Source organism: Choloepus didactylus, assembly GCF_015220235.1.
Source record: "Choloepus didactylus isolate mChoDid1 chromosome 25 unlocalized genomic scaffold, mChoDid1.pri SUPER_25_unloc2, whole genome shotgun sequence".
Taxonomy (NCBI): Eukaryota; Metazoa; Chordata; class Mammalia; order Pilosa; family Megalonychidae; genus Choloepus; species Choloepus didactylus.
Window position 1 is genome coordinate 2555416 of NW_023637607.1, and position 24563 is coordinate 2579978.

The window sequence follows — 24563 nt, forward strand, 5'->3', positions numbered from 1 at the left end:
TGGGCTTTGTTAATTCACACTGCTCCACCTTCCCAACTCTGGGACAATCCGCTGAGGTTGCAGGGAAGGCTAATGTCCATGCCCAGTTTTGTGGTGTGTGCCTGTTATTTGAAGCACTTCCCTCACACTGGGTTGTCTGGGGCAGCTCTGGGCTATGGGGCTGGCGATGGGCAGAAGTGTTTCCTGTCTACCAGGATGATGGCTATGAGCGGACACCCCCCTTTTCTTGGGAAGTTGTGGTGTTTAGTGAATTTTCTCAGCCACTGGATTATTGCCTTTTGTCTCAGAGCTCTCTTAGTTCTGCTCTTGTCTTGATCTGCCCAAATTGCAAGTCTTTGAAGCTTTCTGTATTGGGCTTCTTAGAGTAATTGTTTTAGAAAAAGAAAAAAGGATTTAAAAAAAAAAAAAAGTGCCCTCCTCATAGATCTAATGGGTATTGAAATGCTAAGAGACAAAGCAATTAGGGCCATTAAGGAAAGGTCCACAGGGCAGAGAGATAAGATTTTCTTCGGGATTTGCACATGGGCCTCAGGGCCTGAGCTCTGCTCTTCCCCTTTCTATGTTTACCAGAGCTCCAAAAATCCTCTGCTTTTATTTTGGAGTTTTTCGTGCTGTTTTTTTCTATGCCTATCTCCTCTCTGCTGGGCTGGCTGCTCTCAGATTCTCTGGTGTCTGGTCTCAGTCTATCTATAGTTGGAGTTTGGATCAGTAGAATGAGTTTCCGATAAGGGCTGCCACTGCAGTTCTTCCTTCTCCTTCCCGGAGCTGACAGCCCCTCCTCGCATGGGACTGAGCCTGGCAGGGAGGGGTGCAGGTCCCCTGGCCACAAAAACTTACAGATTTCGCAGATCTCAGCAGTTCCACGTTTTCATGAGTGTTGTATGAAGTATGCCCAAAGTCAGATTGCTGTTTGGTGTCCAGTCCACACAGTTCCTGGCTTTCTACCTACTTTCCTGGAGGAGTAACTAAAATATACAGCTCACCAGTCCGCCATCTTGCCCCGCCTCCCAACTATTGTCTTTTAAAACAGTTTTTCTTATGTTCTCTTTTTCTCTCCCTTGTATTTTTTTTATTTTAAAATCGGTTTATTAATTAATGTTTTTAGGAGGGCTGTAGTTTTGATTTGTTTCTAAAAGTTGTTTCTTCATGCTGCATAATAAAGGTAATTAAGGCACTACGGAGTTGTAAACTTATTTCTACTGGAATTCTCTGATAGTAGAGCACAGTGTAGTCATGTCTGCATTGCCAGAATAAATAAATAAATATCTTTTCTATGCTTCTCTTCAAAAAGTATTGAATAATAATAGACATCAGCATTAAAAAAGAAAAAAAAATTCTGTTCATTCTGTAGTATTGGAGCCAGTATTTTTACCATCACTTTACCCACTTTATTATCCACTTTAATAAGCTCTGTCATGTCTCTGAATTCAACATCATTTGATACAAAAATCCATACGTTATCACAGAAACATATTTAGAGAGCCCCTGAAATTAACTCTGTTCCTGACCTTCTGAGCCAGTGGCTGAATTTATAGCCTTATCAAACTGAAGTAGAACTTGAAGGGCAAATTGGGGACAGTGATCTGCTGAGATTGTATGAACTCATCTAGGCTCCAATGAAGACTTTCCAAAGAGGTATTTTTGTATAACTGATATGCTATAGCTTTGGAGGAAGAAATTGTTTTTCTTATTCAGTCTTGCATTGATGACTTCCTTCCACCTCTTCAGCAGCTGCAGAGACCACAGAGCAGGACGATAGCTTGTAAACAATGGCTGAACCTAGAATCACCCTTCTAGTTTCTAGTTACAACATTTCTATTTTATCATATTATATAGCAGTTGTGCATTACTCTACCATCCTCATCCCCAACTATGTTTTAGCCTTGTAAGTACATAAATGTGAATATATTTAATTTTTTGTGATAATGTATAGATATATGTGTATATGCTTAATTTTATTGTGGTAACATATGTACGTATATGTATATACTCAATTTTATTTTGGTAATGTATAACAGAATTTGGCATTTTAAGTATCTTTAATGTACAATTCAGTGGCATTAAAATTACATTTGCAATGTTGTACTACCATCACCATCATCCATTACCAAAGCTTTATCCTCAATCCAAACAGAATCTCTGTACCCATTTATCATTAACTCCCCATTACTCCCTCCCACCCTCCAGACCTTTGTAATCTGTAATCTACTTTCTGTGTCTATGAATGACCCATATATATACATATATATACATATATATACATATATATATATTTCATATACATCTACTTACACAGTATTTGTCCTTTTCTGCCTGGCATATTTCACTCAACATGTCTTCAGAGTTCATGTTGAAGCATGTATCTGAACTTCATTCTGTTTTATGGCTGAATAATACTCCTTTGTATATATCACATTTTGTTTTTCCATATATCTATTGATGTACATGGGTTGTTTCCACTTTTTGGCTATTGTAGTGCTTCTGTAAACAGTTCTGTGTTGCCATAAGTTTTAATCTATTCCAGGTATGTACCTAGGAGTGGAATTGGTGGATCTTGTAGTAGGTGTGGTGGTTTGAACCTGTATGTACCCCAGAAAAACATGTTCTTAAATTTAATCTATTCCTGTGGGTATAAACCCGTTGTAAGTAGGACCTTTTGATGAGGCTACTTCAATTAAGGTGTGACCCATCTCTAAAAGGATGGATCTTAGTCCTTGTGCTGGCTTGTATATATTATGTCCCCCAGAAAAAGCCATATTCTTTGATGCAGTCTTGTGGGGGCAGATGTATTAGTGTGGATTAGGTTGGCATCCATTGGTTCAGTATTTCTGTGGATTTGTGGCCATGCCCATTCAGTGTGGGCCTTGATTAGTTCACTGGAGCTGTATAAAAGCTCACACAGAAGGAGCTCATAGCTGGAGCTGAGACAGACATTTTGAAGACAGCCATTGGAAGCTGATGTAGAGATTTTGGAGAACACCATTTTGGAATGCAACCTGGGAGCAAGCAGATACCAGCCACATGAATTCCCAGCTAACAGAGGTTTTCTGGATGCCAATGGCCTTTCTCCAGTGAGGGTACCCTTTGTTGATGGACACTTTGTGGCCTTAAGACAGTAACTGTGTAACCAAATAAACCCTCTTTATAAAAGCCAATCCATTTCTAGTGTTTTGCATTCTGGCAGCATTAGCAAACTGGACCATTCCTAATCCCATTACTGGAGTCCTTTATAAGAGAATGAAATGCAAACGGAAAGAAAGCCATGAAAGCAAAAACCTAAAATCAATGAAACCTGGAAGAGAAGGGAAAGACCAGCAGGTGTTGCCATGTGCCTTGCCTTGTGACAGAGGAGACAAGGATTGTTGGCAGCTGATCTTTAAGAAGAACTCATCATCTTGATGTCTTGATTTGGACATTTTCCTAACCTCAAAACCATAAGCAAATAAATTTCCATTGTTTAAGATGAACCATTTCATGGTATTTGCTTAGGAAATTAAGACAGTAGGTAACTATGTTTAATCATTTGGACTGTTTTCTCAAGTGTGAAGTGGTGGCCATGGGTTTCATGGACCCAAGATCCCCAATTCCTTTAAGTCTATTAATTTCTATAAGGTTTGGCCTTGTGGCCCCCAAAACCTTAATCAGTTGCCTAAGGAAATCCTTCTTAACCTTCAGCTTAATGAAAATGAATTACTTTAATCATCTTTAAGTGGGCCACTAGCTTTTCATTTAAAAATAAAAACATTTTTAAATCAATCCAGTTTCTCCTTGATTATGTAAATAAGTCTGCTTCCTAAAAACAGAATGTTCCAGGCTCAAGCCCTGAAAATTGTTTTGACTTAATTTTTGTGTTTTTTTTTTAAAGTTGTTCTTCCCTTTTACCAAAAAAAGATTTTGTTTCTTTATATAGATTAATGCTAGTCCTCCCAACACCATTTTATGCAGAAGAGCTAGGTGATGAGGTAACTTAGCAGCTGGAAAACCGGGAACACTTAACAAGTGCTTATTCTCTGCCAGTCAGCCTTCTTTCACCTCCTCTTGACTGCAGTGCTTTTTATGCCTCCATCATTGTGGGGTCAGGTCACAGGAATTCTATCCTCTATTTGACTTCCTAAAATCTCTGCAACCTTCTGTTTGCAGTGCTTCCATTCAGATCTTTGTGTGTGTGAGCAATGCTCATCCCTGAGTTAGGGTGCTCAGTGTTCAGCAGGCCTTGTCAGAAAGTTTTCCTTGGCTCATTAATGATGAAATAATCACTGAATGGCTCTTACCTAAGTTTGGGAAAAAAAGTCTGCACCCTAGAGATCAGGCATAAGGGAAGGAGAGTGCTTTCTCTCAGTGTTGTGTAATTAGGAGCCATGGGAATCCAGTGCAACTACTCCCTCTGGGCACAATTTCTTATCAGTGCAGAACGAAACACAGTGAGTTCCCATGAACACATAGGTGGCCCAGGGCCCTTGAATCTCATTGCACTGCCAATTCTCCAGATGGGCACAATTCTTGCATAGTCTCCCTGGAGCGAACTTCTAATTGCACTCAAGCCTGGTCTTGTCTCACTGTGGCTAATTCTTGGGGCCTTTCCATCAGGGACCAGCTCTGGCTTGTGTAACATTTGGATAACATTTTGATAATCCAATTTCCTTTCCCCTCTAGGGACAAATGAATATAAATTATGTCCCTTACACTGGTTAGGTTGAGGGAAGAGATTAATAAGACATGGTACTGTTGTTTAAGGAATAAAGGTCAAAGATAAGGCTATAAAATGATAGCTATCATACCCTGTTTTTTCCATTCAGGGATCCTGAAGGAGGAAGTTTTTAAACTTTTAATTGAGAAAATCAAGGAAGGCTTAATATAAGAGGTGATGTAATAAGAAGAATCCAGCCAATATTAAGTGCAAAGGCACAAAAGAATTAAAATATACCATCATAGGATAATATCTCTACTGAGGAATCTAATGAGGATGCTGACTCCTCTCTATGCTGCTCTCATATTTTCTAATAGTAAAGAACCAGTTATTCCTTCTGATATAGAAGCATATTTAACAGAACTTTTACCTAAAAGCACTCAAGTACAATTTCCTAATTATAAAAAGTAGAAAGGCCTTACTATAATAACTGGGACAGATGATTGATATCCTTCAAGTCCTATATTAGAAGATTATACTAAAGGAGAAGCTAAACAGTTAAAAAATGGTGAATATTTTCAAGAAAGCAGAAAGGCCCTCTCTACCCTCTTAAATATAGATAACATGTAATCACCTAGTCCTCTGTGAAAACAGGATGGGCTACAGCTGTTACTTTAATCATAAAGAAGTCATAAATAATGTAGCAAGGTTGAATACAGTCCTAATCAAATGTATGTTTATCAATATGATATAATGGCTAAACTGATAGATTAAATGAAAAAAAAACTACATTAACAGGTAATAGTAATTTCTTTTCTAATTTTATATAAGTAAAAGTATGTTACATTGTTCTTACAGAAATCGTAGATTAATTAGTCAAAATATTAGTAGAGTTTTACAGGGATTCATAGCTAAGTCTCTGATAATGTGGATATCTTCCTTTGATCTTGAACCACACATGGATTGAGATGCTTCACTTCCTGGGACATTCATGTTCATGAAGCATCATTTAATGTAAAAATAGCATATGACTTAATTAAAGTTACTCTAAATCAAGAGGCTATAAATTTTCTGTAATTTAAACAAGAGGGAGCTCTTTGATCTCATGTCCAGCTATGACTAGAGGAATGAGGCTCCCAGGTTTTGTAATGTATCAATTAGTTTTTTTTAATTAACTTTATGAAAAAATTTAAAAAAAGACAATAAAAAACATTTGAAACAAAACCAAAACAACAGAAAAAGAAAAAAAGAACGTAAAATAACTACATTACTTCCAACATGTTCCTATTTTACCCCAAGAAAATATGTAGAGTATAACCCAAGAAAGGAAAAAGAAAAACAGATAACCTAAAGTAACTGCATTTCTTGTGAACTTGTTCCTACCATACCCACCAGAAATTAACAAACCATAGTCATTCCTGAGCATTCCCAGAACATTAAATTTACCCACAATAACTTCTCTCTTATTAAACTATCATTCCCCCTTCACTAATTGCTACCTTTCACTAGGTCCCCTACATTCCACATTATAAACCATTTATTTTACATTTTTCAGTGTTCACAGTAGTAGTAACATATAATATTTCTCTTATTCTGCCTGGTTTATTTCATGCAGCATTATGACTTCAGGGTTCATCCATGTTTTCATATGTTTCACGACCTTGTTCCTTATTGCTGTGTAGTATTCCATCATGTGTATATGCCACATTTTATTTATCCACTCATGAAGGAAATTTGGGTTGTTTCCATCTCTTGGCAATTGTGAATGTTGCTGCTGTGAACATTGGCGGGCAGATAACTGTTCATGTCACTGCTTTGAGATCTTTACCAGGAAGTGCAATTGCTGGATCGAAGGGTACTATATTAGAAGATTATACTAAAGGAGAAGCTAAACAGTTAAAAAAATGGTGAATATTTTCAAGAAAGCAGTTCTAAGGAACTGCCAGACTGTCTTCCAGAGTGACAGAACCGTTATACAGTCCCACCAACAATGAATAAGAGATCCAATTTCTCCACATCCTCTCCAGCATTTGTAGTTTCCTGTTTGTTTAATGGCAGCCATTCTAACTGGTGTTAGATGGTATCTCATTGTGGTCCTAATTTGCATCTCCCTAATAGCTAGTGAAGCTGAACATTTTTTCATGTGCTTTTTGGCCATTTGTATTTCCTCTTCAGAGAACTGTCTCTTCATATCTTTTGCCCATGTTATAATTGTGCTGTCTTTACTATTGTTGAGTTGTAGGATTTCTTTATGTGTGCAAGATATCAGCCTTTTGTCAGACAGATGGTTTCCAAATATTTTTTCTCATTGAGTTGGCTGCCTCTTCACGTTTTTGACAGATTCCTTTGAGGTACATAAGCTTCTAAGTTTGAGGAGTTCCCGTTTATCTGTTTTTTTCTTTTATTGCTTGTGCTTTGGGTGTGAGGTCTAGGAAGTGACCATGTAAAACAGGGTCTTGAAGATATTTTCCTATATTCTAGGAGTTTTATGGTACTCTCTCTTATGTTGAGGTCTTTAACCAATTTTGAGTTCATTTTTGTGTAGGGTGTGAGGTAGAGGTCCTCTTTCATTCTTGGATATGGATATCCAAGTCTCCCAGCCCCATTTGTTGAAAAGACTATTTCCCAGTTCAGTGGCTTCACGGACCTTATCAAAGATCAGTCGACCATAGATCTGGGGGTCTATCTCTGAATTCTCAATTCAATTCCATTGATCAATATGTCTGTCTTTGTGCCAGTACTATGCTGTTTTGACTACTGTGGCTTTATAATTAGCTTCAAAGTCAGGGAGTGTAAGTCCTCCCACTTTGTTTTTCTTTTTTAGAATGTTTTTAGCAATTTGAGGCATCTTCCCTTTCCAAACAAATTTGATAACTAGCTTTTCCAAGTCTGCAAAGTAGGTTGCTGAAATTTTGGTAGGGATTGCATTGAATCTGTAGATGAGTTTGGGTAGAATTAACATCTTAATGACATTTAGCCTTCCAATCCATGAACATGGAATATTTTTCCATCTTTTCAGGCCCTTTCTATTTCTTTTATTAGAGTTATGTAGTTTTCTTTGTATAGGTCTTTTACATCTTTGCTTAAGTTTATTCCTAGGTTCTTGATTTTTTTTATTTACTATTGAAAATGGTATCTTTTTCTTGAGTGTCTCTTCAGTTAGGTCATTTCTAGTGTATAGGAACATTACAGACTTATGTGCATTAATCTTGTATCCCACTACTTTGCTAAATTTGTTTTTAGCTCTAGTAGCTTTCATCAATTTCTCATGGTTTTCCAGATATAAGATCATATCATCTGCAAATATTAACAGTTTTACTTCTTCCCTTCCACTTTGGATGTGTTTTATTTGTCTTGCCAGATTGCCCTGGCTAGCACTTCTAGCGCAATGTTTAGCGCAATGTTTAATAACATCAGTGACAGTGGGCATCCTTCTCCTGTTCCTGATCTTAGAGTGAAGGCTTTCAGTCTCTTACCATTTACTACTATGCTGACTGTGGGCTTTTCATATATGTTCTTTATCATATTGAAGAAGTTTCCTTCAATTCCTACCTTTTGAAGTGTTTTTATCAAAAAGGGATGTTGGATTTTGTTGAATGCTTTTTCAGCGTCTCTTAAGATGATCATTTGATTTTTCCCTTTTGATTTGATAATGTGTTGTAATACATTGATTTTTTTATGTTGAACCATCTTTACATGCCCTGAATGAATCTGACTTGGTCATGGTGTATGATTTTTTTAAATGTTTTTGGATTCAATTTCCAAGTATTTTGTTGAGAATTTTCACATCTGTATTCATTAGGGAGATTGGCCTGTAGTTTTCCTTTCTTGTAGCATCTTTGCCTGGTTTTGGTATTAGAGTGTTGTTAGCTTCATTGAATGTTAGGTAGTGTTCCATTTTCTTCAGTGTTTTGAAAGAGTTTAAGTAAGGTTGGTGTCAGTTCTTTTTGGAAAGTTTGGTAGAATTCCCCTGTGAAGCCATCTGGCCCTGGGCATTTATTTGTGGGAAGCTTTTTGAAGACTAATTAGAAGTATTTGCTTGTGATTTGTTGGTTGGGGTCTTCTATTTCTACTCTAGTCATTCTGGGTTGTTCATCTGTTTCCAGGAAATTGTCCATTTCCTCTACCTTATCTACTTTGTTGGCATACAGTTGTTCATACTGTCCTCTTATAGTTTTTTTTTTTTTTTTTTGTTTTAATTTCTTTGGGATCTGCAGTAATGTCACCTCTCTCCATTATTTCATTTATTTGGGTCTTCTCTGTTTTTAATTTTGTCAGTCTAGCTAGGGGCTTGTCAATCTTGTTGATCTTCTCAAAGAACCCATGTTTGGTGTTATTTATTCTATTTTTTTGTTGTTGTTCTCTATGTCATTTATTTCTGCTTTAATCCTTATTTCTTTTTTTTTTTCTACTTGGTTTTGGATTAGTTTGGTGTTCATTTTCCAGTGTCCTCAGTTGCTCCATTAGTTTTTCGATTTTTGCTCTTTCTTCCTTTTAATGTATGCATTTAGAGCTATAAATTTCCCCCTGAGTACCACTTTTGCTGCATCTCTTAAGTTCTGATATGTTGTTTTCTCATTTTCATTCATGTCTATATATTTAGCAATCTATCTTGCTATTTCTTCTTTAACTAACTGAATGTTAGGAGTGTGTTGCTTAACCTCCAGCTATTTTTGGATTTTCTGTCTCTGATGATTATTGACTTCTAATTGTATTCCATTGTGATCAGAGAATGTGCTTTGAATAATTTCAGTTATTTTAAATTTGTTGAGGCTTGTGTTATGGCCCAGCCTATGGTCTATTCTGGACAAAGTTCAGTGAGCCTTAGAGAAGAATGTGTATCCTGGTGATTTGGGATGAAATGTTCCATATATATCTGTTAATTCAAATTCATTTATCAGATTATTTTGGTATTGAATTTCCTTATTTGTTTGCTGTCTGGTTGATGTATCTATATGAGTGAGTTATGTATTGAAGTCTCCCACAATTATTTTTGAAACATCTATTGATTCCTCTGTTTTGCCAATAATTGTCTCATGTATTTTGGGGCCCCTTGATTGGGTGCATAGGCATTTATGATTGTTATTTCTTCTTGTTGAATCGTCCCTTTTATTAGTATGTAGTGGCCTTCTTTGTCTCTCATAACATCCTTGCATTTAAAGTCTATTTTATCTGAGATTAATATTGCTACTCCTGCTTTCTTTTGGCTATAGCTTGCATGAAATATTTTTTCCATCCTTTCACTTTCAATTTCTTTGTGTCCCTGTGTCTAAGATGAGTCTGTTGTATGGAACATATTGACAGTTCATATTTTTTAATCCATTCTGCCAATCTATATCTTTTAATTGGGGAGTTTAATCCATTTACATTCAATGTTATTACTGTGAAGGCATTTCTTGAATCAGCCATCCTATCCTTTGGTTTAAGTTTGTCAGATACATTTTTCCCCTCTCTCTCTTAATGTCTTTTAATGTACTCATACTGAATCTCTTTAGTTCTGAACCTTTCTCAATGCCTCCGTCTCCTGTCTTTGTTTGTCTGTCACTAGGGCTCACCTTAGTGTCTCAAGTAGGGCAGGTCTCATAAGCAAATTCTCTCAGCATTTGTCTGTGAAAAATGTAAGGTTTCCCTCAAATTTGAGGGAGAGCTTTGCTTGATAAAGTATTCTTGGTTGGCAATTTTTCTCTTTCATAATTTTAAATATGTCATGCTACTGCCTTCTCACTTCCATGGTAGCTGCTGAGTATTTACTGGTTAGTCTTATGCTCTTTCCCTTGTACATGGTGAATTGCTTCTCTCTTGCTGCTTTTAGAACTTGCTCCTTCTCTTCAGCATTTGACAATCCAATCAGAATATGACTCAGAGTGGGTTTATTTGGATTTATTCTGTTTGGAATTTGTTGGGCATCTATGATTTGTGTATTTATGTTGTTTTTCAAGTTTGGGAAGCTTTCCCCCAAAATTTCTTTGAATACTCTTCCTAAACTTTTACCCTTCTCTTCCCCTTCTGGAACATCAGTGATTCTTATATCTGTGCAATTTATGTTGTCCATCATATCCCTGAGATCCATTTCAATTTTTTCAGTTTTTCCCCATTCTCTCTTTTGTTCTTTCACTTTCCTTTCTTTGAGCTCGTTGAGTCACTGCTTAGCTTCCTCTAATCTAGTACTCTATCCAGAATCTTTTTAATTTGATCCACAATTTCTTTTATTTCCCTAAGATCATTTATTTTTTTATTTACCCTTGCAAATTCTTCTTTATGCTCTACTAGGGCCTTCTTCCTGTCCTTTATATCCTGTGCCATGATCTCATTGTTTGTCAATAGTTCTTCGATTAATGGCTCCAAGTACTGTGTCTCCTCTGATCTTTTGATTTGGGTGTTTGGATTTGGGTTATCCATGTCTTATGGTTTCTTCATATGCTTTAAAATATTCTGTTGATTTTGGCCTCTTGGCATTTGCTTATCTTGAGAGGGTTCTTTTAGGATAGGTAGACTTATTTGAACAATTATCTCTAATTTTCAGGGCTACAGCTTGGTGGAGTACACTTTGAGTAACCAGCAGGTGGCATCCACAAGCCACCTATTCCCCTTGAGCCATTTCTCCCCAACTTTGTCTTTGTGGTGAGTGGGGGTCTGAATGTTTTGGGGGTCCAATTGGTGCACCAAATTTCCATGTGTAGTTGGTGCTGCCTGCCCTGAATATGGGGGTTGTGTCTGAGTGGTTAGGAAGGAAGGACAGCTTTAATAATCAAATCTTTCAGGTGTTCCTGGAGACTTAAACCTGTTGCAGGAATCCATACCTTCAGTTCAGTCTCACCATAGTTTGTCTCTGCCACAGACCAAGTCCCTGGTATTAGTGTGGGTCCCTCTTACAAGCCATGCCCTTCTAGGGCTTCTGCTGAGGGAAGACTGTGCTACATCACAGGTGAGTGCTACATGGCAGGTGAATGCAGTCCCCAAAGGAAGCTCTGGGCCATGGGGCCATGGAGGGGCATTCCTAGCCCACTGAAAAGATGGCTGTATGGGGCATGAGAATTTCCCCCTTTTCACAGACTCCCACCTTCCTAGCTCCAGGACAATCAGCTGCAGGTGTGTGAAAGTCTATCATCCAAGCCAGACACTGAGGCTTGTGCATGGGTGGCAGGAAGGACTTCCTACCATGCTGGGTTATGCAGCATAGCTCTGGACCACAGTGCTGGGCAGGGGCTTTCCCAGCTCACTGAGAAGATGGCTGTATGGGTCATGGTACTTTACCCCTTTTCGTGGACCTCCACCTTCCTAGCTCCAGGACAGTTAGCTGCGCCAGATACTGAGTTGTGAGTGCTTTTTCTTGCCGCACTGGGTTGTGTGGTGTACCTCTGTGTCGCAGCACCAGGCAGTGGGGTTCCCAGCCCACTGAGAAGACGGCTGTATGGGATGTGGTAATTTCCCCCTTTTCACCAACCTGTGCCTTCCTGGCTCCAGGACAATTAACTGTGGATGTGTGAAAGGCTATCTTCCATGCCAGATACTGTGTAGTGTGTGTGCTTTGAGGGAAGAACTTCCCACCACACTGGGTTGTGCAGCTCTTGCTGCCAGATTTGCAGTCACTTTTGGGTTTTTAAACTAATCCATCTCCAAATGCCAACCTCCTGTTTCTCCTGTGGCATTGCTGCCAGTTCTCCAGCAGGCTTACTCATTTCAGAACATAGACTCTTGGTTTCACCAAGTGCATAGTCCCTGTGGATTTAGCAGACCTTGTCCAGCCAGTGTCACTGGAACTGGTGTTTTGGAGCACGTTCTCTTTTTTATCTAGTATTTTTCACAGAGACTTTTTTTGCTCTGTCTCTCCTAATCCACCATCTTCCTCCCCCACAATTAGTTTTGTACATTGTAATCTTGTTCCTTTTACCTTAAGTGCTCCTTTACTGAAAATGTGTTAAAGGTGAATTCTTGTCTTTAGTACTCTTTACTTTTAAACCATTTTCTATTCATATACTCTTAATTGAATGGGAGATTACTTGATGAAGCCCAAACTGACTGAATCATGACCTGATTAGGCTCAGGCCTTTTCTAATGGAGATCATAGGTTTAGTTGTATGCCAGTTTGCATGTATTATGTCCTCCAAAACTCCATGCAATCTTGTGGGGGCAGATGTATTTAGCCTTGATTGGATTAGAATCTTGGATTAGGTTGTCTCCATGGAGATGTGACCCACCTAATTGTAGGTGATAACCCTGATTGAATTATTTCCATGGAGATATGGAACCCACCCTTTAGGTTATTTCCATGGAGGTGTGGCCCCACCCATTCAACATGGTTCCTGATTAGTTTTACTGGAGTCCTTTAAAAATGCTGGCACAGACCTAGACACCTGCTGGCTTCATGCAGAGATGCTTGGAGTTTTGGACCCCTGACGTTGGCTGATGCCTAGACATTTTGGAGAAAGCCATTTTGAAATGCAACCTGGGAGCAACAGATGCCAACCACGTGCCTCCTCAGCTAACAGGTTTCTGGACACCAGTGGCCTTTCTTCATCGAAGGTATACTTGTGTTGATGCCTTAATTTTGACATTCTTATGGCCTTAGGATTGTAACTTTGTAACCAAATAAACCCTCTTTATGAAAGCTAATCCATTTCTGGTATTTTTCATAATGGCAGCATTAGCAAACTGGAGCAGATTTTGGTACCAGGGAAGTGAGGTGCTGCTGAGTTTGCAAATACCAAACATATTGGAATGGCTTATTAAATGGATAAGGAAGATTCTGGTAGAATTGTGAGGAGCTTGATAGAAAAGGCCTAGATGGCTTTGAAGAGACTGTTGGTAGAAATATGAACTCCAAAGATACTTCTGAAGAGGTCTTAGAAATGATGAATGTGTTGTTACAAACTGGAAGGAAGGTGATCCTTGTTTCACAGTGATAGAGAATTTGGCAAAATTGAGTTCTGGTGTCAGATGGAAGGGAGAATTTGAAAGCAATGAGCTGGAATACTTAGCTCAAGAGATCTCCAAGCTAAATATGGAAAATTCAGCCTGGCATCTCCTTGCAGCTTGTATTAAAATGTGAGAGGAGAGGATAAGCTGAGAATAGAACTCTTGGGTACCAAGAAACCAGAAATTGATTGTTTGAAAAATTGTGGGTTTCTAGAAAGTGAGACGACAGAGGATAGTGCACCACATGAGAATTTAACCAAACATGGAAACTGACTGCCATTTCAGTACAAGCCAGGATTGGAGATGGAGTTATCTAGAAAGGATTTGTGGAAAGTCCTATTGTCTGATGGTTTTGACCCTTGTATGCTTCATGCCAAATGTTCTGGTTTGCTAATGCTGCCATTATGAAAAATACCAGAAATGGATTGGCCTTTATAATGGGGATTTATTTGATTACAAATTTACAGTCTGAAGGCCATGAAAATGTCCAAATTAAGGCATCAACATGAGTATACCTTCACTGAAGGAAGGCCAGTGGTGTCTGGAAAACCTCTTTTAGGTGGGAAGTCATGTGGCTTGCATCTGTTGATCCCTGGTTTTGTTTCAGCTCCTCTCTCAGCTCCTGTGCTTTATTCAAAATGTTGCTCTTGTGCATTTTGTCTTCTTTCATTCTTTGGAGCAAACTTTGGGCTAGCATCTCCAAAGTTTCAGCAAAAGTCTATTTTCTGTGGCCATTTCCACAATGTCTCTCTAAGCTGCTCTCCAAAATGTCACTCTCAGCTGCACTGAGTTCCTTCTGTTTGTGAGCTCTTTTATAGGACTCCAGTGATTAAATCAAGATGCACCCTGAATGGGCTGGGTCCACATCTCCATGGAAATAATTCAATCAAATGTTTCACCCACCGTTGATTGAGTCTCATCTCCATGGAAACAATCAAAAGATTCCAACCTAATTAACACTAATACATCTGCCCTCACAAGGGTGCATTAAAGAACATGGCACTTTGGGGGACATAATACATCCAAACCAGCACACCAAGCCAACAAAATTTTTGTGAGACCTGTATAGACATAACCACTGCTGATCTGGACTGGAGGGGACAGAGAAGGGACATATTGAAGGAAAAATTTCTTCTAAGACAGAACCATGGAAATTGAGGTTTGGAGTCAAGAAATCTCGGACAACAAGAGCAGAGCAACCCATGCATATTGAAAGACTGAGTTTGCCCCAGAGGTCAAGGGCAGGCTTTCTACCTCAGTGCTCAGGAAGAATGCTGCCACCCCAGGCCTCAGAGAGGTATAGTACATTCCCTGAGTATTGGGGAAACCTTGGCCACCACCCCACTGTTTGGAGAGGAGAGAGCTTTTGCCCCAGAGAGGCAGAGACCAGGTGGCACCCTGATGTTTGAGAAAGATGGGGCCAATGCGTGAATATGTTGGAGCACTCACCCCAGCAATTGGAGAGAAAAGGGCTTCTGTAAAGACCCTTAGAAAGGGTTGGACTCCTGCTCTCTGAAGCCCCAAGGATAAAACATCATTCTGTCAATGACTCTCAGGCTTTGAAGTCAAATGGAGTTTGCCCTGCAGGTTTTGGGTAATGTTTTGGTCCCTTGAACCCTATTTTCCTTTCAGTTTCTCCCTATGGTAATGGGAAAGTTTTTCCTATGACTGTCCCTCCTTCGTATAATGGCAGCAGATAACTTGTTCTAAGTTTCACAGATCCACAGCTAGAGGAGAATTATGCCTTAGGCAGACCACACCTGTAACTGATTTTAAGATCTTGTAGTTACCTGTTGTTTTACTGAAATGATTTAAGATTTTGTGATATTGTGATAGGATAAATGTATTTTATATATGGAAAAGTCATGTCTTTTAGGGGGTCCAGGGGGTGGAATATGCCAGTTTGGATATATTGTGTCCCTCACAAAAAGCCATGATCTTTAATCCAGTCATGTGGGATATTGAGATTAGGTTGTTTACATGGAGATGTGACTCACCCAACTGTAGGTGAATTTTTGATTAGATTATTTCCAAGGAGGCATGGCCCCACCCATTCAGCATGGGTCTTGTTTAGTTTACTGCAGTCCTTTAAACATGCTGGCACAGACCCAGACACTTGCTGGCTTAGCTCAGAGATCCTTGGAGTTGTGGACCCCTGACATTGGCTGGTGCTTAGACATTTGGGAGAATGTCATTTTGAAATGCAACCCAGGAGCAAGCAGACACCAGCCATGTGCCTTCCCAGCTAACAGAGGTTTTCTGGATACCAATGGCCTTTCTTCAGTAAAGGTATATGTGTGTTGATGCCTCAATTTGGACAGTCTTATAGCGTTGGGACAATAACTTTGTAGCCAAATAAACCCCCTTTATAAAAGCCAACCCATTTCTGGTATTTTGCAAAAAGGCAGCATTAGCAAACCAGAACACCTTAGTTCCTCTTTGCTACTGTCCTAGAGTAAACTCTGCAAGCGTCAATCATCTCCATGCTTTTGCACCTTGAGTTCTCAAGGGGGGCAAGTGAAAGCATGACTCTTTTCAGCCTGGTTCTACTTGAGGGCCACCATTTATTTAGAGACTTTAGAGTCCCTATTATATTTTTAGCTCTTTTATGGGCATTGGAAATAGTACAGGTTATGAGTTGTCTGTGGATGGGATCCTACCTGGTTAATTGGTAGAAGCCTCTCTTCAGTGGAAAAGTATGACCCATAGTTGATTGGCAATGGCTTTTGATCCAATGCATTTCTCTTCCTGGATTTCAGTTGGAATGGGATTCATGGTGAAATTATAAGGATGGGCCTGTTTGGAGTTAGGTTGGGCCAATAGATGGGATCATGGGTGGGGACTCCATATCCATGAGCCGAGGCTATGGAGAATATGTTGTACATACATAGTCCTTTATCTGGTGGAAGTTGCACCCTGGAGATTAGACTGAAGTTGAAGAGACTGCCAAGAAGGGAGAGCAGCAGGAATGAATGAGTGAGTAAATAAAAAATAAATAAATATCTTTCCCCAAACCATCTCACTTGGAGAGAGAATTAGTAGGAAAGGCTCACCTTGGGAAATGGAGTGGAAATTTTGACATAATAGAGTGAATTTAAAATAGTTTAATGATTTCTGTGACTTTCTTTGCCACTTCTTCCTTTTTTGCAAAAGGGGATAATAATTGTGTCTACCTCACTGTGTTGATGCTGAGGAATAACCAAGCTAAAAAAAAGGAAAGTGTTTAGAATAAATGCCCAGTACACTGTGAGCACAAAACACATTATCAAATATTTATTTATGACCTCACACACAGTAGGCATTGGAAATAAAAGCAGGTATCAAGAACAGAGAAGATTCCTGCTCTCTGGAGTTTTGAGATCACTGAAAATGTTCATCTGTTCATTCTTTCAGCATACTTGCATTCCAGGCCAAAAGCCTCCTTCTTCTTACAAGGACCACCATTGCTCTGGGCTATAGGACAAACAGGGTCTTCTTCTCCCTTAATTTTTCCTGGATTCACCTTTCCTTTTCTGGTCATGATAAATCAGTGGTTCTCAACTAGGGGTGGTTTTGCCACAAGGGAACATTTGGCAGTGTCTGGAAGCATTTTTGAGTGTCATGACTGGGGTGGTACTACTGGCATCCAGTGAGTACAGGTCAGGGAGACTGCTAAACATCCTGTAATGCACAGGACAGTATCCAACAGCAAATAATGATCCAGCCTCAAATGTTAGTAGCATCCAGGTTGAGAAACCCTATGGTTTAGTAATAATTCCAAGACCAGGAACTAAGTGAAAGACACCAAGGAAATCAATCAATTACTGCTCCAGGCTCATTACAATTCTCTTTTCCCCTTGGACCCACCCAATTCTGCCCAGATCACTGTGGCCAGGAATTTCAGGTTGATTGGCAGTTAAGACCTTATTACAGTGAATAAAGGAATTTTTTCCCAGGTGAAATCAATTTGTATCCCATCCTCAGACACCTACTGGAGAAAAACACAGCTGGTCAGAACTTTCAGAGGTGCAGAGTCTTGCCAATATATCTACCTCTTTTGGGCTGGATATAGGAACGAGTAAGTAATGCTGCCACCACTTGAGAATCTTCTATTAGATTGTTTAGAATTACTTAAGTTGGGTTTTAAATTTGGGTCAATAGGAGGTCAGCAGTGACAAAATAGGAAACCAAGACAGTGATGCATGAGAAAAGATAGTTATTACAACTCCCAGGGAGAGAGTGCTGCTATTAGGGATGGATGGAAATTGCAGTCAACTCAGGTGGCTCAGCCAGCAGGTGGGGAGCACACAAGCAGAACAAAGGTAACCTACAGATTTTTGACTTTATTGTAGTCCAGGGTTTGAGGTTAGTAGATTTCCCACAGGAGTCAAGGATTGGTTGGTTTAAAGCAAACACATGAAAAGGTAGAGGGATCTGGGGCTGAGGGCTGTGTGGATGGTTAGTGTATCATTTGGGGCCAGTATTGAATTCTGAGTGAGGGGTATGGGTGGTATGGTTAGTGGTTGCAGATGTGAGTTGGATGAAGCATTTGAGGTGGTGGTCACAGAAGTAGTTTTGAATTTTAGGGAATTTAGGTTCCAGGGCTGGAAAACTAACTAGACCAAAGGACAGTGTTGAGGCATATGGGTTGGTCAGAATAAGATGGATGCTGAGGCAGCACACAGTTTTGATAGGACATATGCACTTAATATCAATTTTCTGTAATCCCCCTAACTCATTTATAAGTGAAAAATCTGAGGCTGCCTAGAGAAACAGTAAATGTTCTGCTAAATAGAAAATTGGAACTTTAACACAGATCTACCTGTTTCCAGATCCAGTGCTTATCAGGAGGGAAAAGTGGTCCTCAAGTAAACCAAAAACTTTTTTTTTTCTTTTAGTTCAAGGAATCTTCCCATGAAGCTGAACCAATATGAAGGGTGCTTTGTCTTCCCAGTACCCTGTTGTAGGGAGTCCTGGTTTGTGAACATCCCCTCATCCAATCTTTAGTCTCTAGCTCTAGGAAATTTCTATACTGGACTCCATAAATCTGACTTCCAGCTTCCAATGTTTCTAAAGCTGTTCAGGGAACTGTACATTGAACAGGGCCATTTGTCCTATATGGCTTTCTTTGTGCCCTGAGTCAGGCCTGTTGGGATGCACTCAGCTCCATCCAACCTATTGTCCTGTGAACCCTCACTAGTCAGTTTTTCCAAATCTGTTCTGGAAAAGAATCCCTGTCCTACCCACTAAGACAGTGCAAGCCATTACAGTAATTATGCTTAAAGGGAGAGAAGAGTCCCTGACTGGCACCTTGCAATCTTCATCTTCATGTGATCAACATAGACTCTGACAGAGCTTATTGAGTACTGATTATGTCATATGCTGTTCTGAGCTTACTTATGTGTGACATTTAATCCCCATCAGAACACTTCAGGAAAGATATTGCCATCATTATTACAAATGACGGTATGGAAGCATAGAGAAGTTATGTCAGTTGTCCAAAATTGTACTGTTAGTGAATGATGAAGAGGGATTTGAACTTAAAGCCTCCCTAACCACTATGTTCTGCTATCCTCAAAATATAAGTGGTATGAAGGAATTGAAAACTGAAGTGGGTAGGAGGATGTCAGTCAGGGTAGGCTTCTCTGAAGAGCTGACAGTTTGATTTGAAGCTGAAATTGTGAGAGGAATCAGGCTTGTAAAAATTTGGAGGAAACATGGATCAGGTAGGGAAGTTAGCAAAAGATTCCTTTGTACTTTCATGTCAGGTCTGTTGACTCATATGAATTGACAAAGACCAGAATTGTCTTTCCTTTAAAGTAGACACTGCAATGAGTTTCTAAGGAAGTTTATGAAAGTCCTCAGTTTAGGTCAATGAAAACCACCAAAGTAATATTCAACAAGTAGAATTTTATGGGAAGAGGGGGATCACTATGAAACAGTCCAGTTAACACAGTTTGCAGACTGACACCAGGGAAAAGCATGGTTCAGCAGACAAGGTGCTAGAAACTATAACTTAACAGAGAGGGATATGGATGAGCCATTAATGTGTAAACATTTGTTGTTGCTATTGTCCTCTTTTCTCTTGCTGCATTCCCTGACTGCTTTTTCCTCTCCTGATGCTTGTAGGAGCTCACATCCTTGAAATAGTATATTATCATGGAAAATCTAGGTATCAGTTGGGTATCCTCCATTTTCCTTGGTAGATGGTGAACTTTTGATGTGTTGCTTCAAGGTTGTCTTCAGTTCAGGAATATTTTCTTCTAATGTGTCATAAATAGTATTTATTTTCTGTCTTCATATTACATATTCAGGAACCCAATTTATCAGCATTTTGTGCTCTGTTGTCTCCCTTAACTTCCATTATCTCATTGAGAGTAAGCTCCTCTGCTGAAGTTTCCTCAGAACTTCCTTTATGTCCTTGTTCCTCAGAGTGTAGATGAAGGAATCCAGCATGAGGGTGATCACAGTGTACATCACTGAGGCTATTGAGCCTTTTCTGGAGGGATGGGCTGTCCCAGAAGTGAGGTACATGCCAAGGCCTGCCCCATAGAATAAGAAGACAACAGAGAGGTGAGACCCACAGGCGGAAAAGGCTTTATATTTGCCTTTTGCAGATGAAATACTCATTATGGAGGAAATAATTCTAGCATAAGAAAAAAGGATCTCTGTAAGGGGAATAACACCCAACAGACCAGTTACAAAATATAGCAAGATGTCATTGATGAAATTGTTAGAGCAGGTGAGCTTGAGGATCTGAGCAAGTTCACAAAAGAAGTGGGGGATTTCTGTCATTTTGCAAAAAGGATACCCTCAAACTATCAAAATTTGCAGCAAAGAGTATATCCAGCAGATTAACCAAGCAAACAGAAGCAAAAGAACACAGAGATGGGGGTTCATGATGACAGTGTAGTGCAGGGGGTGACAGATGGCTACAAATCTGTCATAGGCCATTACCATCAGTAGCAAGTTATCCAAACTGGCAGTCATGAAAAAACACAGCCTTTATAGGTGATAAGTTTGCTATTTGTCTGAATATTCACTAACATCTTGGGGACCATGGTGGAGATGAAACAAATATCAGTAAAGGACAAACTGGAGAGGAAGAAATACATGGTTGTGTGGAGGTGGGAGTCAGAACTGATGGCCAGGGTGATGAGCACATTACCTATAACACACACCAGGTACATGTAGATGAACAGCCCAAATAGTAGGGACTGCAGGTACATATTTTCTGCAAGTCTCAGGAGGATAAATTTTTAAATAGCTTTTTGGTTTTCTGGTTCCATATATCTTATGGAAATTGCCTGGAAAGAGGTAAGAATAACACTGACAAAATGGATACACCATACATTTCATTCATTCAAATTATGTGCTCAAGGTTCATCCATCAGCCTGTTTTTTTAGAATGTTTTATTCATGCACCATACCCTCCATCCTAAGTAAACAATCAATGGTTCCCTGTACAATCATTTACATTCACCATCTATGTAAGGAAATTTCCATTTCTTCCACAAAGAAAGAGGAAGAGAAAAAAAAAGACAAAAGAAAAAGAAAAAAAAAGATGCTAAAAAGCAACAAAAGAAAAGATAAAATACAGTAAAGTGAGACAACACCACCAATGCCAAGAATCCCATACCCCTTTCTTATATCCCCCTTTTATAGGCATTTAGCTTTGGTATATTGCCTTTGTAACACTAAAGGAAGCATAATACAATGTTACTGTTAACTATAGACTCTAGTTTGCATTAATTGTACTTTTCCCTAATACCAGCAAATTTTTAACAGCTTGCAAAGTTGACATTCATTTGTTCTCCCTCATGTAAAAATGTATTTGTACATTTTATCACAATCATTGATTGCTGTAGGTTTAACTAAGTTATAAAGTCCCAATCTTTATCTTCCCTCTTTCCCTCTGGTGTTCCACATGCCCCTAAACCTCTTTCAACTACGCTCACAGTCATCTTTGTTCAGTGTACTTACATTGTTGTGCTACCATAACCCCAAATTGTGCTCCAAACCTCACTTCTGTCTTTTCCTAACTGTCTGTAGCACTCCCTTTAGTATTTCCTGTAGAGAAGATATCTTGTTCACAAACTCTCTCATTGTCTGTTTATTTGAGAATATTTTCAACTCTCCCTCAGGTTTGAAGGACAGTTTTGCCAGATATAAAATTCTTGATTTTTTGTCTTTCAGTATCTTAAACATATCATACCACTTCTTTCCTGCCTCCATGGTTTCTACTGAGAAATCCTTCATAGAATTATCAAGCTTCCCTTGTATGTGATGGATTGCTTTTCTCTTGCTGCTCTCAGGATTCTCTCTTTGTGTTTGACATTTGATAATTCAATTATTAAGTGTCTTGGTGTAGGTCTATTTTGATCTATTCTGTTTGGGGTATGCTGCACTTCTTGGAGCTGTAATTTTATATCTTTCATAAGAGATGGGAAATTTTCAGTGAGTATTTCCTCTGTTATTGCTTCTGCCCCTTTTCCCTTCTCTTCTCCTTCTGGGACACGCATGACATGTACAATCATACATTTCATGTTGTCATTCAATTCCCTGAGATGTTGCTCATATTTTTCTGTTATTTTCCCTATCTGTTCTTTTGTGTGTAGGATTTCAGGTGTCCTGTTCTCTGGTTCATGAATCTTTTCTTCTGCCTCTTGAGATCTACTGTTGTATGTCTCCATTGTGTTTTTATCTCTTGTGCTGTGCCTTTCATTTCCATAGGTTCTGCCAATTGTTTTTTCAAACTTTTGAATTCTTCCTTATGTTTGCCTGTTTTCTTTATATTCTTCATCTCTTTTGCCATATCTTCCCTGAACTCATTGAATTTAATTGATTTAGCATATTTGTTTGAAGATCTTTAGTTGTTTTAATTCCTGTGTCTCAGTTGAAGTGTGAGTTTTTTCCTTTGACTGGACCATATCTTCATTTTTCCTAGTGTGATTTGTAGTTTTCTGCTGTCTAGGCATCTGGTTTCCTTGATTACCCCAATCAGATTTTCCCAGATCAGCATGGGCTCAGATCTCTGGAGGAGGCTGTGTTCAGTATCAGGTTTCCCTGAGGGTGAGTCCTAGAAGATTGACAAACTTTCCTGTGAGGCCTTTAGATGCTATGCTTTTCCTATCGTGCCCAGCAGATGATGCCTGTCAGCCCATTGCTCCCCACTGGTGTAAAGAGGTGTGGTCCCTTTAATTCTCAGCAGACCCTGTCCTGGCCAGAGACAGGGTGTCAGAAGCCAAGCTTAACTTGTTTCTGGTTTGATTGTTTTCCCCCAGGCCCTGGGGTCTGAGTTCTGAAGAGAGGGCAGGCACTTGAGCTGGGCCCTGCCCCCCTCCTCTTAAGGAAGATACACCACCTAGGGAGTTACCTTCTACACTTGAATTCCTCCTTTGTCTCTCTGACTCTGTTAACTCCACCCTTGCCTGGGTTGACACTGAGAACTGAAAATACCTGAGGCTTTCTCCACTGAGCTACTCAGATTGAGGGAAAAAAAGGGAGAAAGAGAGCCCCTTTTCAGTGCCTGTCCCTGGCTCCACAGTTTTGCCTGTCAGCCAGAAATAGTACCTGGTCCTCTGTAATCCTTTTCTTGAGACACAGCCATTTTCCAGTATTCTAAGCTCAGCATCTCCAAAAGCCTCTGTATTTTTTTCTGTCAGCTCCACTTCCTATCCACTGGGAGTGACGTCTGGGTACTTTTCTGCTTGTTAGGGGTTTATCTGTGCTTGTAGCTTGTATTCAGCAGTCCACATTTGTTAATTCAAACCACAGTTGGAGCTTGGTTGAGCTATATCCTCTGTTCCTGGCAGGGACTGCTTATTTCTCCCACAGTGAAATTTTGCAGCTCAGCCTGCTGTGCTGGTGGTGGGAGAGAGGGAACCAGCTCTGCAGTTTTTACTTACAGTTTTTATGCTGTGATCTCAGCCATTCCACCCATTCCAGGCTGGTGTATGATGTGTGAACAGTCATGGAAGTCCCCCAACAGTTGTTCCAGACTATTTACTAGTTGCTCTAGAGGACTAACTAAATTCCACACCTCTCTATGCCATCATCTTGCACCCCTTCTTTTGTGAAGATTTGGTAGTTGATTCTTCCATTATTGTAATGGGATGAACAATAACTACACTAATCACCTTGATTTGCTTGAGCTTCCACTTTATCCAGGTAAGTATGAAGAAGAAAAAGAAGCCAACTGAACTAAGTTGACATATCAGTGTTCCTTTGTGGTAGTGATGGTGGCCTCTCCCCCTGTGAAGAAGAGAAACTGTAGCAATCAAGTTAAGGCCAACCATAAGGAGTTGGTTGACAGTTGCCAGATGGCCTTGCAGAAACATCTCTTCCTGCAGCTTGCTAATTAACCAACTGTTGCTGCCCAAAGACACTCTACTCAGGTTAACCCACACATTCCCTCACTCCCCCTTTTCCCTCATTCCCTTCTTTCCCTCACTTCCCCTTCCTTTAAACAGCCTTTATGTTGCTGTTTTGCATGCATGCTTCTTTTGCTTATAAACCTATATTATTATTTTAGGAACAAAGTACTCTGGTGTTTTCCTTTGAGAACTTGGAACTTCTGTTCCTAAGTCTCCATCTGCTTAATGTTTGACAATGGTACTTGGTTCATTGTCATACCAAGTTATCACTCTACTATCATCATACTGATCCATGTCCCATAAATATGGCTACTTTATTGGAGGTTTCCCGAATCCAAAGACCAAATATGACCCCCTACCATACATTCAAACTGTGCCTTGCATGTTTGTGCTTTTCTTACATTTCTTCATGTTTGTGTGTGTGTGTGTGTGGGGGGGGGCTATTAAATGCCATTTTCATTAAGAAATAGCAAAAAAAATGGTTAATATCGAATGTTGGAAATAATAGTGAAATTGGCCCCAGAGGTTATGAAAGGACTGAATTTGGCTGAGTTTATTCTGGAGGTCAAGTTAGTATTGAGAACCTTCCAAAGGTATATTTACACTGGGACTCATCTATTTTAAATCAAGGAAATTAGGTAATCAGATTGAGTAAAGTATATTTT

At 39.5% G+C, this 24563-nt stretch overlaps 2 pseudogenes; both read right to left on the reverse strand.

Annotated features, from left to right (window-relative positions):
• Positions 1-1340: 1340 nt before the first annotated feature.
• On the reverse strand, positions 1341-17063 carry LOC119525536 (annotated as a pseudogene).
• A 2822-nt stretch (positions 17064-19885) lies between these two features.
• LOC119525537 lies at positions 19886-20778 on the reverse strand (annotated as a pseudogene).
• Positions 20779-24563: the final 3785 nt, after the last annotated feature.